The sequence below is a fragment of the Schistocerca americana genome, chromosome 1 (genome assembly GCF_021461395.2).
Source record: "Schistocerca americana isolate TAMUIC-IGC-003095 chromosome 1, iqSchAmer2.1, whole genome shotgun sequence".
Taxonomy (NCBI): Eukaryota; Metazoa; Arthropoda; class Insecta; order Orthoptera; family Acrididae; genus Schistocerca; species Schistocerca americana.
In genome coordinates, this window is record NC_060119.1 from 29,157,143 (window position 1) to 29,172,451 (window position 15,309).

The 15,309-nt window shown below is 42.6% G+C and overlaps 1 pseudogene; it reads left to right on the plus strand.

The window, feature by feature from the left end:
- The first annotated feature begins 13,862 nt into the window (after window positions 1-13,862).
- On the plus strand, window positions 13,863-13,980 carry LOC124560303 (annotated as a pseudogene).
- Window positions 13,981-15,309: the final 1,329 nt, after the last annotated feature.

Consider the following 15,309-nt stretch of genomic DNA (forward strand, 5'->3'; position numbering starts at 1 on the left):
TTCTGGATGTTTTTTGGGACTTCCTGTCTTAGGTGCCCTGCCCCGTATGATGACGATGTGCGCAAAACTATGAACTTGTTTTTGCCCATGGAGAGAGCATCCGAAGGGTCACAGTCTACCCAGATTTTGTGAAATCATTCGACTGCGTGAAGGGAAAAAGAATGCTCGAAACAACTGATTAAATTATTGAACATATCTGAACTAATGCGAGAATTTTTATGGATAATGGAAAAACCCTGTCACCCGGCACAAACTGTATGATAATCAGCGTTTTAGGCAAGGGTCTAGTATGTCGCTAACAATACTGACAGAGGACGGCTGAGTCTGTCGCTATTTTTCATATTCAGGGCTACTTTTTAATGTTGATTTTACACTCAAGTCATAATTTTCGTGAGACGACAAAATACATCTACTTAAGCAGAGGTAATTTGTTAATTCATGTGGGACCTTTATGGTAGCTCTCCTTCGAACCAAACTTGTGAAGTTAATAACAAGCTGGCAGTTTGGTCATTCAAGAGTAAATCTTGCAGCAGACGTTTGGGGCTTCGAAGTCACGTGCAGCTATCCGGGAAAGGAACACCTTGAAGTACTCCCTGGGGACAGAACACCGGTCCCAAGAATTTCTCGCACCAGAATGCTTTCGGCCAAATAGACGAAAAAACTGCCTACCTGGTTCTACCTGTTAGGTACCTCTAACTAGAGCAGGGGCAGGGACGCGAGAGGAATTTAGGTCGCCCGGCCAAGGCGTTTCGACAGTGTCGTAAACCCCTTAGTGAACAGGGATGGCGGCCATAAAAAATTCGCATTCTTTCATGTTCACCGTGGACCAAATGCTATCGAGGGATCCCTCTGCCTGCCGAGTTGTCTGGGAAGCCTCAGGCCTTCAAAAGAATTTCAGAATGGAGTACAATATTTATGGTGGCTCTGAAATGGTCTGTGTTGGGACACAGAAGCACTTCTCTTGGTTTAGCTGAGGCCCCTGGTCGGACACGATGTAACGTTCAGCCCGTCCAGCTAATGATCTCTGTGATAAATGTGTTGTTCACTTTAGGGCTAAAGAGAAACTCAAAACACGCTGAATAAAGTGGCCGTGGGAAAAAGACAAGTCGGGAGCACATCTTCTCCTCTCTTGTGGGAATTTACGAGTAAGGGATTGGCTGCTTCTCCAGAAAAGAGAAGAGCATTATTAACCTTGATTAGCTGATGGGTGGAGCAGCTGAGTTAGAGGGGAGACATGGATCTTGAGGAGTCTTGTGACTGGCACGAAACCCATGTGGGAGCGGTTGCATGAGTGCTTTTGTGGAGTTTACCAAGGTTTAGTGAGGAGTGAAGAAACTTGGTCCTCTGGTTCAGGGCCCGGGAGGTGAGGATTCTGATCTTCACTCTTGTAATGAGTGGGCCACACTGAGGACACTCGTCCTGATCGTGACCTCGCACTGGCATTGGTCTCGACTGAGGAGCCTGTGGCGAGAACTTCGCCGTAGCGACAGTGTAGATCTCAGTCATCTCGGACAACTCTCTGTGCTGAGAGCAATCTTATTCTTGTCAGGTTACCTACCTTAGCGTTTGATTTACTTATGTGTACTGCTGTATAAGTGAGTCAAATTGGTCCATAGTATGACTGGCGAATTGGAGTGTGACACGCTGGAATCTGCCGAGATCTCAGAACTCCATTTAATTTCGATCCGTCTAATAGATCGCCAGCGATGACTTTGTATATTTTGTGCTCGTAATAACGAATTACAGGCGCTGCACGTCGCTACTCTGTAGATGGTTGCACCACGACCGTCACATGAGACAGCGCTGCACGTCGAGAACGGGGCACAGTATTAGCACTCTGGTTTGGTAGAGCACACAGAGTCACAGTCTCACCACTTGTTCTCAGCTGCACCAACGTAGTATAACTTCTGTGTAGGAAAATCGATCGAAGTCTGTTCAGCATTAGATACTTTCAGATTGCGTTATCGATATTTTAAGTCAAAGTAAATAGTTCAGTCAGACAAACCTTCGTCTTTGCCAACCGGTCACCATCCAATGGAGTGTTACTTATTTGCTGTATCTACTTGTACTGTCAACAGTTCATGATGTATCTGTCGTAACGCTTAACTTGTATCGTTTATCTTATTTTACGATCAATAAACTGTTACCATAATTTTTTTTATATAAGACCAATTCCGGGTTGATATATTGATCACCCATCTATAATTGCTTACAATAGTGACAGAGCCATGATTTAGTTAAATTATTTCAGCATTCAAGTTCATTTAGATTCTGATGAAACTGATAGCCTCTAATGCAGGCTAATAACAACAACCACTGTCAAAGGGCAAAATCAGTTTAGCAGACGGATGGGCCTGGTCAGCAGGTGGAAGGCTTACTAGTTAGAGTGACTGCTGGCAGGGCGTAAACTCAGAGTCGCCTGTAGCCTATCAAATCATACCGCAAGGCCAGTGTAGTCTTGCAATATTAAACACCTGAGGCAATGATTTGGTGAGAACTTACAAGGAAGATAAGGCAACCCTACTTACAAAAACTGGGAATAGCGCCGCCTCAACACTTTAAGCTGTTTATCAATCTACATAAATAACCATGTAAATGTTCGTTTGTTCAAAATCTTAAGTCTCTGCATGTGCTTCGCCAATTTCTCTGAAATTGTGACACAACACTGCACTCGAATACGTGCATGTTTTTAAATACCTACTGGAGCAGCGTCTCATAATACATAAATAGATATTTAATACAGAAAGATGAAACATTACTAGCAAAAATCTCGAAAAGTTCTGGACCGGGACACACTACTAAACACTCCTATAGACACATGCTATACAATTTTTCAAACAACAGTTCACACGTTTTCTGTTAAAACCCACTGTGACAAAGAGAATGCTGCGCTTTGCTCTGCTATCGATATGTGTGGTTCTGATTTCTTCTTGCAGTCAGTTTTAACGACGATAGTAGGGCATTTAAAACATTGGAAAACTTGTTTTTCCCATACATATTCTTTTTCATTATATAAGTTTTTAACAAAAAATATATGCACAACAATGTGCTGTTACGTTTTCTTCCTCTCAGTCAGTTTTTGCAGAAAACGGAGAAATTGTCTTCTTGGACAGCGTGGGAGGAGGAGATGCATAGAGAGGGAGGAGAGTGGAGATGGACATTGCGTGGAGGGAGGATGAGTAGATGGACAGAGAGATGGGCTGGAGGAGATGGCCAGAGAGAGAGGCAGAACGAGATTACGACATATCCAATCCCGATACATATTTAGGAATTGCGAAGCACTGCTAGTATCGCTAGTTTATAATAAAAATAATTAAAGATGAATTGCAATTAACGGTTTTGAAGCTGCATCTACAAATCTCCAGTTACAACTGAAAAATTTCAACCACTGTAACTAAACCACTCATGTTATTGGCAAATGGTCCACGTCGATCAGAGATAGTCGTCGATGAGAAAATGCGTTGAGTAATTAACACAGTTCCAGTGTCTTAGATGTGGTGCAAGTAATGAGGGAAAAAGATATAACTATTCTTTATGTCAAAAAGGCCGTGCCAGAACGGCCTCTTCCAAGTCACCTCCAGCACCCATGCCTCCACTGCCGACTGCGCATGTTTTGAGCCACAGTGCTGCCTGCCAGTAAGTATTAGTGTCACATAGGGTAGGGAGGAGGTAGTCCACTGGGGGGCGCCGCGTCCCAACAGATGTCACATCTACAGGCTAAATGCATCAACAGCACCGACCGTTGACGCTGCACCATGAGTCCAGCTGGCCATTAACAGGCCTTGCTATTGGCTGCATGCCTGCAGCCGACTATGAAAAGTCTGGCTCCTGTGGAGGTAGAAGCATGCCTGACTTCAATACACACACGCTAGTGCAATGGTAGTGTATATTCCATAGCATACAGCCTGTCAGACTTTCCCTACCCTATTTCTAGTGAGGTTTTTCTGTCACACCAAATGATCATAGTCTTTAAATGAGGAACTGTAAATGCACCCCTTCCTGTAGAAGAGACATATGTCAATCATCCACGTCTGCCCATTGCATGTGGTAAAAAAAAAAAGCACAACAATTCCGTTAATGTGGAGTAACGTTGTCTTTTTCTTATGAAAGGTGCATTCAGTGCATATGTATGAACATTGTACGGTCTAGCAATTTGTATTCAAGTGTTGTAAACAAATTACTTTACAGGCCTGACGTACAGAGAAAGACGAGTGACTAGAGTAAACACATTTGTTCTATGTTTCTTTTCAGTTCAGCCACTTTTTTTACAAAGTAGAAATATTACATTTAACAGTTCACAAAATTTTACACTTTGCAGGTCAGATAATTTGTATAAACGTAAAACGAAGTACTAAACTGTGTACAAACTTACAATATTTACAAAGTAGTTTAACAGTGTACAAAATACTCTTACGTAAAAGGTCTCACAAGTTGGAATAGTGTTACTTGTTTTCGCATATTGAAGTACTTATGTGTTTTCAGCAGCATGGAAAAAATTTTTTACAACTTGAAATAGTCATAGTTTATTTTACAATCTTTTAGCACAATTTTACTGTATCAGAATGGACCAAATAGTTGACATTGTAACATATGAGATGAAGTTTTTGTACATTTTACAATTTACATAAAATAAAAAAAAACGATCTTGCTTCGTATTGTTGGCAGCAGGAAAAACTACACTAACTAGCGTTCATAGTACGTAGACAGTTTAACTCACACACGTGGCCTTCACTCTATCACGTACAGTATGCACTCAGTATAACTAGCATGCACAGTGTGCACTATCATACTTAGTATGCAAGTAGTGGTCAAAAACGGTCTGGAAAGCTTGTAACGTGTTGCAGGGGAGGTAGTGCTGAGAAATAACTGTTAAGAAAAAAAATTCGATATGTTGCACCGAATCCCTGTTACTCAGCATTGTAGTCAGTCAGTCAGCTCGTCACATGTACAGATTCATGCAGCCTGCCAGAGGCAGTGTCGCCCACCTAGCTTAAATTTATCACTTCCGGAAAAGGGACATCATAAATGATCATGAGCACTTCAACAAGTGCCAACTCTCGGATCCATACATGACTGTACATTACCCCATTTTAGCAAGTGCAAGTGCTTGTATTTATATACACAATGACGTGATTGGCTAACTTCAGTGGTAAATAACTCGGTAAAGGCGCAATACATCGAATTTTTTAACAGTTATTTGTCAGCACAACCTCCCCTGCAACACTCTTCCAAACTTTTCAGACTGTCTCTTTCCACCCCGACAGCCATTGAGGCTGCACAACACACACCATTAACCTGTATCAGGTTGGCACCCGCCTCTGTGTTGTACGCATTCTTTTTTGTGCAGGGACCTACAAACTCCACAGTCTGAGCCCCATTCGTCTTATCTTTCCTCAAGCCAATAACCTTACTGTTAGCTGGTTTTATGCTTTAAGCATTATCAGTCGCATATCAAGATGTGTCAAATGCACTGTGATGACACAGTATAACTTCATATGGATCGCAACCCGTCACCCACTAAACGAATCAAACTGTGTCCACATAAAGAAATTTGTTGCGAACTCATAATGAAACTGGTACACATGGAGTTTAGTTATGTCCAATATACACACACCTACTTAAAAAGGTTTCATGAACTCCACTGAAAGCATCACCACTTTCACAGCCACAAATTCTTTACTGAACACTGCAGCCCATTTAAAATTTGACTTAGTGATATATTCTTTCGCACCAAAACACCCCTCCGGATGTGCGACTAAATGAATATCAGGGTGGTTACTGACATTTTACTGGAAATTCCATTGTTCACTGACTTGTAAAAATCTTTATCAAATGAACTTCATGTACGCATCCTTTCCGGTATTCCAGAAGTTCTGCATGAAGGACACAGCGTGGGTACCTGCAACCAGTTGCAACCGCAACTAGAGATATTGCTGGACGTTTCGATAACATGTTATGTACCACGTTTGTCCCTCCATCATTGCCAGCACTCTTGGGTGGGAACTGTTCTGAAGGACTCATTGCCCTGGAAGCAAAGACAGTTGCTGTGTGTTCCATGTTAACTATTAGGATACATTAAATCAACTTCTGAAACACAATCTCTTTCAGAATCTGTCGCCACACACGAGATATTACCAGTTCGACGATTTCGTCATTAGACAAGCATGGAAACCCTCCCATAGATAGGGATTGTTGCATAACATATGCGTATAAATTGTTAACATTCGAGTACGTAATCGAACTTGAGTTGCTGGGCGCTTTATTGAACCTTTCACCTATTAGTGGGATATTTTCCACAGTCTGCCTACAGACACATTGCAAAAGTCTTCAGCGAACTGTACTCAAAAAACAGCACCATGTCGATATTGGTTAAGAGCTCGATGTTGACTAGCGTGAAATTGAGCATGGTGTCCCAGTAAAGCCTGAGACGATGTAGAAGAATGCTTATATGTTTTCAGGCATGCACTCTGGAATTGCTCATATTCCATATCCGTTATGGCATCACCTTTTTAGTTTGTACAAGAATCCAACTATGTTGGGCAATGTAGTTTCATTGAGTTTCTCCATCGAATCAAGATATTCACGCAGGAAGACTCCTTTCTTCGTTTCGAGTTGAAACTCAGCATCATTGGGTTGTGCGTGTAGAGTGAGATGGATGTCCTCTTGAAGCACGGTTTCTGCAGGTTTGTGAAGTGGTGCCTGCATAAGTCTTAGCGAGTCAGCGAACTGCTGCATAATATTCTGGGCTATTCTCTTTGAAGAAGTACGTATTTTTCTATGCTGTCAGCCCGGACACTAACCTCATCATTGCACAGACCAGATTCAGCGAAGTGCTTAACAAGGAAACCAGCATCATACTCGCTCAGATTGTGAAAAAATGAGTGTGTGTCAGGGAAGCTTGTAATTCAGGTTGCATGAGTTGTGTACTGCACCTGGAATTCGCCGGTTGGATGGCAACGATCCCTACATGGTATTTAAGCTTTTCTAGCCAATAGCTGTCCACAAACATACCAATCCACTACGTTCCTGTACAAGGATCTATTTTCCTACATGCTGGTCTTAATCGGATTGTAGTGAATCACATCAGCAGAGAGCATCCACCTCGCAGGATATTCCCTGATGCGGGATCTAAAATAATTCGAGTTGTGCACACGTATGGCCAGATAAGCTGCCACAGGTGATACTCATCGCTCTGTGATGGTTGCATCTAAGGCAGCAGGATCACCTTCACAGTGTGCCACAGGAGCGAGATGAGACTCGAATTCGGTATATATAACAAAGCATACACGCTCCTTGTGGAGAAAATTCTTAAACATTAAGGACTTACTCACCTCAGTGGGTACCTCTGTATGTACAGCATCCTGTTTTGTGAAGGCTCCCAAGCCCAAGGTCCTCGGCGGTGCTTTTGGTGCAGCCACCACAAGTTGTATAAAGCGTGGGCAGTGACCACGATGTAGCTATGTCATTTGGCCGAAAAATAATTAATGGCAAGAACTGCGCCAGCTAGAATGAAGAGATAACTTATCTTTATCTCTGACGAAACGTGCACCAGCAATACAAGTCCAAGTAATATCCGAGAGTAATCCGTGTACTGAGCCTAGTCCAATACGATAGCAAATACCACACTGCAATGGCTCCGCTATAAACTCCACGAGGGGCTAGCAATAGACAATCGACGATAGACTGTCCAGCGCTGCTCCTTATATGCAAAAGGCAGAGGGCGCTGCGGACGCGGGCTCAGCCGTGGCGCGACCTCTTCCGTCGGCGGTGACGCCCTGAGACGGCGACGGCCGCGACAGGAACTGTGGCCAGCGGTGTCACGGTCAGGGCGCGCGTGCGCCAGTTGGTTGGTTGGTTGGGTCCGTGGATACAACATCCTGCGTAGTGCATTCCGGCATATGCCCTGTTAATTACTCACCTGTAGAAAATTGGTTCCACCACATAGGACAAATCTGCTGTGAATGACCGAGTAGGATATCTCTTTGAGCCGGCCGGGGTGGCCGAGCGGTTCTAGGCGCTACAGTCTGGAACCGCTCGACCGCTACGGTCGCAGGTTCGAATCCTGTCTCGGCCATGGACGTGTGTGATATCCTTAGGTTAGTTAGGTTTAAGTAGTTCTAAGTTCTAGGGGACTGATGACCTTAGAAGTTAAGTCCCATAGTGCTCAGAGCCATTTGAGCCATATCTCTTTGATCTGGCAGTGGTTTTGTTTTATCACCCTGAGAGACTAACAAAAACTCCACATGGGTCGCATACTGGCCGGCGAATACCAACAACTTAAGAGATCCAGTGACTTTATGCTTAACTTTATTCTGCATATCATCGTCGCGATCATCTGACGTGCATTCAGAAAGGCCATATGCACCGAAGCGCAAAGAAACTGGTATAGGCATGCATATTCATATACAGAGTTGTCTAAAGAGGCAGAATACGGCGCTGCGGTCGGCAACGCCTATATAAAACAACAACTGTTTGGAGCTGTTGTAAGATCGGTTACTGCTGTACCATGGCAGGTTATCATGCTCTATGTGAGTTTGAACGTGGTGTTACAGTCGGCGCACGAGCGATAGGACACGTGATCTGCGATGTAGCAATGAATTGGGGATTTTTCCGTACGACCATTTCACGAGTGTACCGAGAATATCAGGAATCCGGTAAAATATCAAATCTCCGACATCGCTGCGGCCGGAAAAAGATCCTGCAAGAACGGGACCAATGTCGACTGAAGAGAATCGTTGAGTGTGACAGAAGTGCAACCCTTCCGCAAGTTGCTGCAGATTTCAATGCTGGGCCATCAGCAAGTGTTAGCGTGTGAACCATTCAACGAAACATCATCGATATGGGCTTTCGGAGCGGAAGGCCCACTCGTGTACTCTTGATGGATGCACGACACAAAGCTTTACGCCTCACCTCGGCCCTTAAACACCGACATTGGACTGTTGATGACTGGAAACATGTTGCCTAGTCGGACGAGTCTCGTTTCGAATTGTATAGAGCGGACGGACGTGTATGGGTATGGAGACAACCCCATGAATCCATGGACCCCGAATGTTATCAGGGCACTGTTTAAGGGGAGCTAGAACGGAAAATTTTTTTCCACGTTTTCAGATTTTTATCTCATTATAAAATTTGCAATAAAGTCACATGGGGAGTATTTTATTTTATTTTTTAAATATAATCTACACCTGTTGAAAACGTTAAATTTTTTACGTGCTTTACTTCAAGATCTAATAAAATCGATAAATTTTTCGTATAGAAGGCTGTGGATTGCAGTGTTATAAAAGTTAAATTTAGTCATGTCCAGAAGAGGATGGGCACCAGCTTGAGGAAGTTGAAACAAAGTTTGAGAGACAAGAAACTTTCTGACGGTAAAACCATAAGAGGCTGGCTGACAGACAAAATGATTGAATTACAGCAGTATTACGAGATGGCCATTAGAAATAATACTGAGGATTTCTTGAAAATGAAGCAGGCAGTATGGGCTAGCTACTTCCACAGACTGTTAACTGATGAAAAACCAGTACACCAGCTTTGCCCTCCTGGACCTGATTCATGGTGCAATTACCGTAATGCCCAGTACTCAGACAGTTCATACAGTCATAAACATTCCATCCCAGTAGCAGTCATGGATATCATGAAACCTATTTACAGAGACCTGGAAAATCCTGAATTACTGACGATATTTCTGCAATGAGTCGTTAAATAACCTTATATGGACTCACTTACCAAAAAATGTTTTTGTTGGAATGAAGACACTGAAGTTGGGGATTAGTGATGCTGTTATTGCTTTTAATTATGGCAACATTGGTAGGATGAAAGTGCTACAGGATATGCGAATTGACCCTGGAGCAAAATGCATCAGAGAACTTTAACAGATGGACAAGGTTTGCATTGATAAAATAGAGTATGCAGCACAGTTGGCCACTAAGGGGTCCAGAAAGAAGAAAAAACTTGGAAAAAGATCAAGTGGATGATATACAGTATGGTGCAGGGTGGTTCTGAGTGACCAAAAATAAGAAATAAGCATATATTAAGTGAGTTACAGTCTTTTGAAACTTTAGAAGCCGTTCCTGAAAATTTGCATTTTCTGTTGCATTTTTCCCTAAATCTGAGAAACCACTTCAAGTAGAGTATTCAAATCTTTAGGGAGTAATAACATACATATCCTGAACTAAAAGAAGAACATAATGTTATGTATAATTAAAATTATTTAGGATATCGTACAGAAAAAGTACACAAAATGTTAACCCTTTAATTAAAAAATTGTATTTCAGAAAGCAGTGGCTGAAATGCAATTATTGTAGTTCAGTAGACTCAGAACATGTCCTGTAAAAGTTCCATGTCAATGGCTACAGTGGTTCCTGAAATACAGGGAAACCAAATAACTAAATTTAATACTGTCGGGATAGGGCGTTGTAACTCCCCTTAGGCTAGTGGAGGCTCTGTAATGATGTGAGGCGCGTTCAGTTGCAGTGATATGGGACCCCTGATACGTCTAGATGCGACTCTGATACGTGACACGTACGTAAGCATTCTGTCTGATCACCTGCATCGATTCATCATGGCCATTGTGCATTCCGACGGACTTGGATAATTCCAGCAGGACGATGCGACAGCCCACACATCCAGAATTTCTACACAGTGGCTCCAGGAACACTCTTCTGAGTTTATACCCTCCACTGGCCACCAAATTCCCCAGACATGAACATTATTGAGCATATCTGGGATGCCTTGTAACGTGCTGTTCAGAAGAGATCTCCACCCCCTCGTACTCTTACGTATTTGTGGACAGCCCTGCAGGATTCATGGTGTTCTCTCCAACACTACTTCAGACATTAGTCGAGTCCACGCCACGTCGTGTTGCGGCACTTCTGCGCGCTCGCGGGGACCCTGCGCGATATTAGGCAGGTGTACCAGTTTCTTTGGTTCTTCAGCGTACATGAATGGATGGATATGCTTCTCGCATTTAGTGATGTGTAGGAAGGAATTCAATACCTCTGTAGTAACTGCGAATATCATCAATGATTTATCGACTCATACTCTGTGCCTTCGTCTTATAATTTCTCTCGCAACCCATTAGTGACCACGCAGAGGAAAAGTTGACGCTATTTTGGACATTAGTGCTTTTTCTGCTACAGACGTGCTCTTTGCATTCCGTGCTGAGCCCGCTTTTGTTGCGACTGCACTGGTCGCTATTTGTTGGTGTCTCTGCTAAGGATAGGCATTTCGGCCGATATTAAATACTTGTCATCCGAGTTTTCGAAAACTATTAGGTGAAAAAATTTGATTTTTGCCCATCTTACATTCTAATATCTTCACTCGATAAAGAACCTGATTTCTTTTCTTTATCCATCAAAATTACTATGCTGCATCAAATTAAACAAAACAATGCACGAAATTTTCAAGAGTTCGCAAAGGTTAAAACGCACTGCGTAAACTTTGCGTGTAGTTGATTTTATCTTATACATTGCAGAGAATGAAACGCAGATGAGATGTAGAAATTTTATTTAAAATTGAGAGCAGGAAGATATCCCAGTTCGTTGTCGAGTTATTGGGATCTATATCCGAAGGATGGTCGCGCGCGTCGCGCCATTTCACGTCACAGTGCCTCGCAAAGCATGTGGTCGTAACCTAACAATCGTAGTATCTCATAAAGGATCCACGACATCAGAACGAGGCTCTTTTTTTTCTTTTCAAATGATAGCACGCAATGAGGCACGTACGTTGTATGATAAACACTCGAAATATTTTTATTCACCGAGATGTCGAAGTAACTGGTATGCAGCCTTGTAGGAAAATAGAAGCGGTGTGCGTATACAGATCCGCAACACCAGGGGAAGGGTGTAGCATGACGTGTGTACACGCCCACAGAAGCAAAGGGTTAATAATGCCTCGTTTTCCTGTCATATCCTCTGGAAGAGGGATAAAGGAAGATCACACATATTGGTTTAAATTCGTGTGTATGAACATCTAAATACAGGATTGTACTCAAAGTGTACCCAGAATCTCTTTCTTGGATTGCAGAGAATCGAGCCTGTATGACATTCAGAGTAGATTTCTTAAACCACTCAATAGCTGAGGTGGCCAATGACATCACACTGTTTTCGCTCCGTATATGTTGATGGAGTTTCCAGAAACATCAACAGGTTTCAAAGGAAGAGTGAACTCGCAGTGCAGCGTAGCACTTGTAATATTAGTAATTTTCGCCTCACAAACATTAATATACGCTCAATAGTAAACGCCTGATGGCCTAAAGTTACCCAACAATTGTAAAGTAAAAGAAATGAACCATCGCATAGCAGTGACAGAATCTATTATTCTTTATCTTTGCCGTTCTTGCGCGGTGCCTGTAAATCTCCATGAACATGTATCGATTAATACTGTTGGTATTACATGAAAGGCAGACGCGGATTTGCTGCGTTCCGCAACGGTATTTTATATTTTATCTGAAAATATTGAGTGAATATGCTAATTGTTATTTTTTCAATCAGAAAACATGTAGTTTCTCGTAATTGATTACGAACAGACAGCATCAAGAGGACATTTTGACTGTTATGTATAATGTATTTAACCACAATGGTCATCTATTGTAATGTAATATGAAAAGGTACGCAGCATTAAAAAACGTGTGTTAAAGATAAGTGTGCTTATTTTAGTAAATTAACCTTAATGAATTCCATCTCCTTATTTATTTGAATGATAATTATTTTGTTTTAGTTCATCACCAGAAATTACGATCACGCTGGTGGGCCGAACGCAGCATGAGACAGAAGGAACATTATCGTTTTCCTATTATTTCTGAATCAACTTTTTTAAAAATCGTGTAGTGTCTTTTAAAATCTATAAATCTTCTGGTCCCTTGGTGTTGTTCCGGGTATGACTACATCGCGACTATAAAAATGCATAGAAATGATAATGTTTCTTCCGAACGATCTCAAATATACCGATATGCTGCTCTTATTCAGGTATTTAATGCTCAATGTTTGTTATTATAATAGTGTAATCTATTCCTGATTCTGTTGCCAAGTGGCCTACCAAAATATTCACTTTTTCGACATTTTTCAAAAAAAATATAAAATAACAATTCTTTTTCTTTTTGCCCCCCCCCAAGGGGAACGCTGCACACTACACTTAATGGCAAGATACCGCAGATCATTTACAATACTGGAAAGTTCTCTTTCTGAAACAAGTAGGCTCACTTTTAGGGAAAAGACCAGACCTTGATACCTGACAGTAATAACGATGTCACCAAGTGCACCTCTCAAATCACTGGTTATGGCAAAGCTATGGTGTGACACACCTGTCTGTCTTCATCGCCAACAGATTGGGAAGAGAGAGGCTGCTGCTAACTGATAGATAATCATCATTATTACTAAGATCGCCTCCAGATGTCGACGGTGCAGGTGCCAGTGATGCTGCCGCTATGATGGTCTGGTTGCTGGTGAGGCAGATATTGACGTTCCTGATGTTTTCAGTGCCGAGGCTGGAGGTCCAAATGTTGGTGCAGACGACGCCAGTGCTTGCACTCGCAGAGGCCCAGGAGGTGTGGGTGCCGTGCGTCCAGACGACGATGCCTGTGGCATTACGGTTGAAGGCTTGGGTGCAGGCATCAGTGGTGCCATTAACGGGGATGGCAGGCCAAAATCATTCAACATTTCTGAAAAGAAATCACAGTAGTTTAGACATTTTACCTTTTTCTGAGTCATCAGTCTTCTGACTGGTTTGATGCGGCCCACCATGAATGCCTCTCCTGTGTGAACCTGTTCATCTCAGCATAAGGTTTGCAACCTTTGTCCTCAATTATTTGCTAGATGTGATCCAGTATCTTTCTCTACAGATTTTACCGTCTACAGTACCATAGAGGCAACGGCCTTACCACAGTGGATACACCGGTTCCCGTGAGATCACCGAAGTTAAGCACTGTCGGGCGTGGTCGGCACTTCGATGGATGACCATCCAGGCCGCCAGGCGCTGTTGCCATTTTTCGGGGTGCACTCAGCCTCGTGATGCCAATTGAGGAGCTACTCGACCGAATAGTAGCGGTGTCGGTCAAGAATACCTTCATAACGACCGGGAGAGCGGTGTGCTGACCCCACGCCCCTCCTATCCGCATCCTCCCTGAGGATGACACGGCGGTCGGATAGTCCCGATGGGCCACTCGTGGCCTGAAGACGGAGTGCTTTAAGTACAGTACCATAGAATATATTCCCTTGTGTTTTAACAGATTTTCTATCAACCTCCTTCTTCTTGTCAATGTTTCTACATATAGTTCTGTGGAGAACCTCCTCATTCCTTACCTTAACAGTCCACCTAATTTCATCTCTAGCACTAAATGTCAACTGCTTCGATGCTATTCTGTTCTGGTCTTGTTATCCCACAGTCTATGTTTCACCGCCACACAGTTCTGTCCTCCAAATGACCATTCTCACAAATTTCTTCCTCAAATTAAGGCCTGTGTTTGATACTGGGAGACTTCTCTTGGCCAGGAGCGCCCTTTTTGTCAGTGCTAGTATTAGCATCGCTCCTTTGCAAAGATCCAGGAAACTGATCTTTTACCTCATAATGATTTATCAAAACTATATGTCCTAGACTTTACTCTAGTGTTTGATGAGTTTTTAACTATGTTAACGTTTGCCCTGTTTTGGCGAATGCGGACCACATTTCTGCTTATTAGTATTATTTAGATGATCAGCTTCTATTAATTACTCCACAGAAAACTTTCCAAATGTACTCTCTAATTCCAGGGGCGTCTGATGTAAGTGGTCTGTTATAATTTTCCAACTTGCATATCATGGTTACTAAAGCAGAATGAACAGCAGAGTGGTGTTCCAGATTACGATTAATGTGCTGTAGCTTCCATTCTGTTTCCATAAAAGACACCGCAGGCAGAACGTTTATGATACCTATTCTTGACCACTGTTCGAGTCGGATTAAAGGAACACTTCGAAGCAATTCAGAGGCGTTGTGCTAGATTTGCTAGTCGTAGGTTCGATCAACAAGCGACTATTATGGAGGTGCTTCATAAACTCAAATGGGAATCACTGGAGGGAAGACGATGATATTTCTGCAAAACACTACTGAGAAGATTTAGAGAATCGGTATTTGAAGCTGACTGGAGAACGATTCTACTGCCGCTAACACAAATCTCGCGTAAGGACCACAAAGATAAGTGAAATTGGAAACATATAGACAGTCGTTTTTCCCTCGCTCTGTTTGCGAGTGGAACAGCAAAGGAAATGACTAGTAGTGGTACGAGATACTCTCCGCCATGTATCTACATCTATATCTACATTTATACTCCGCAAGCCA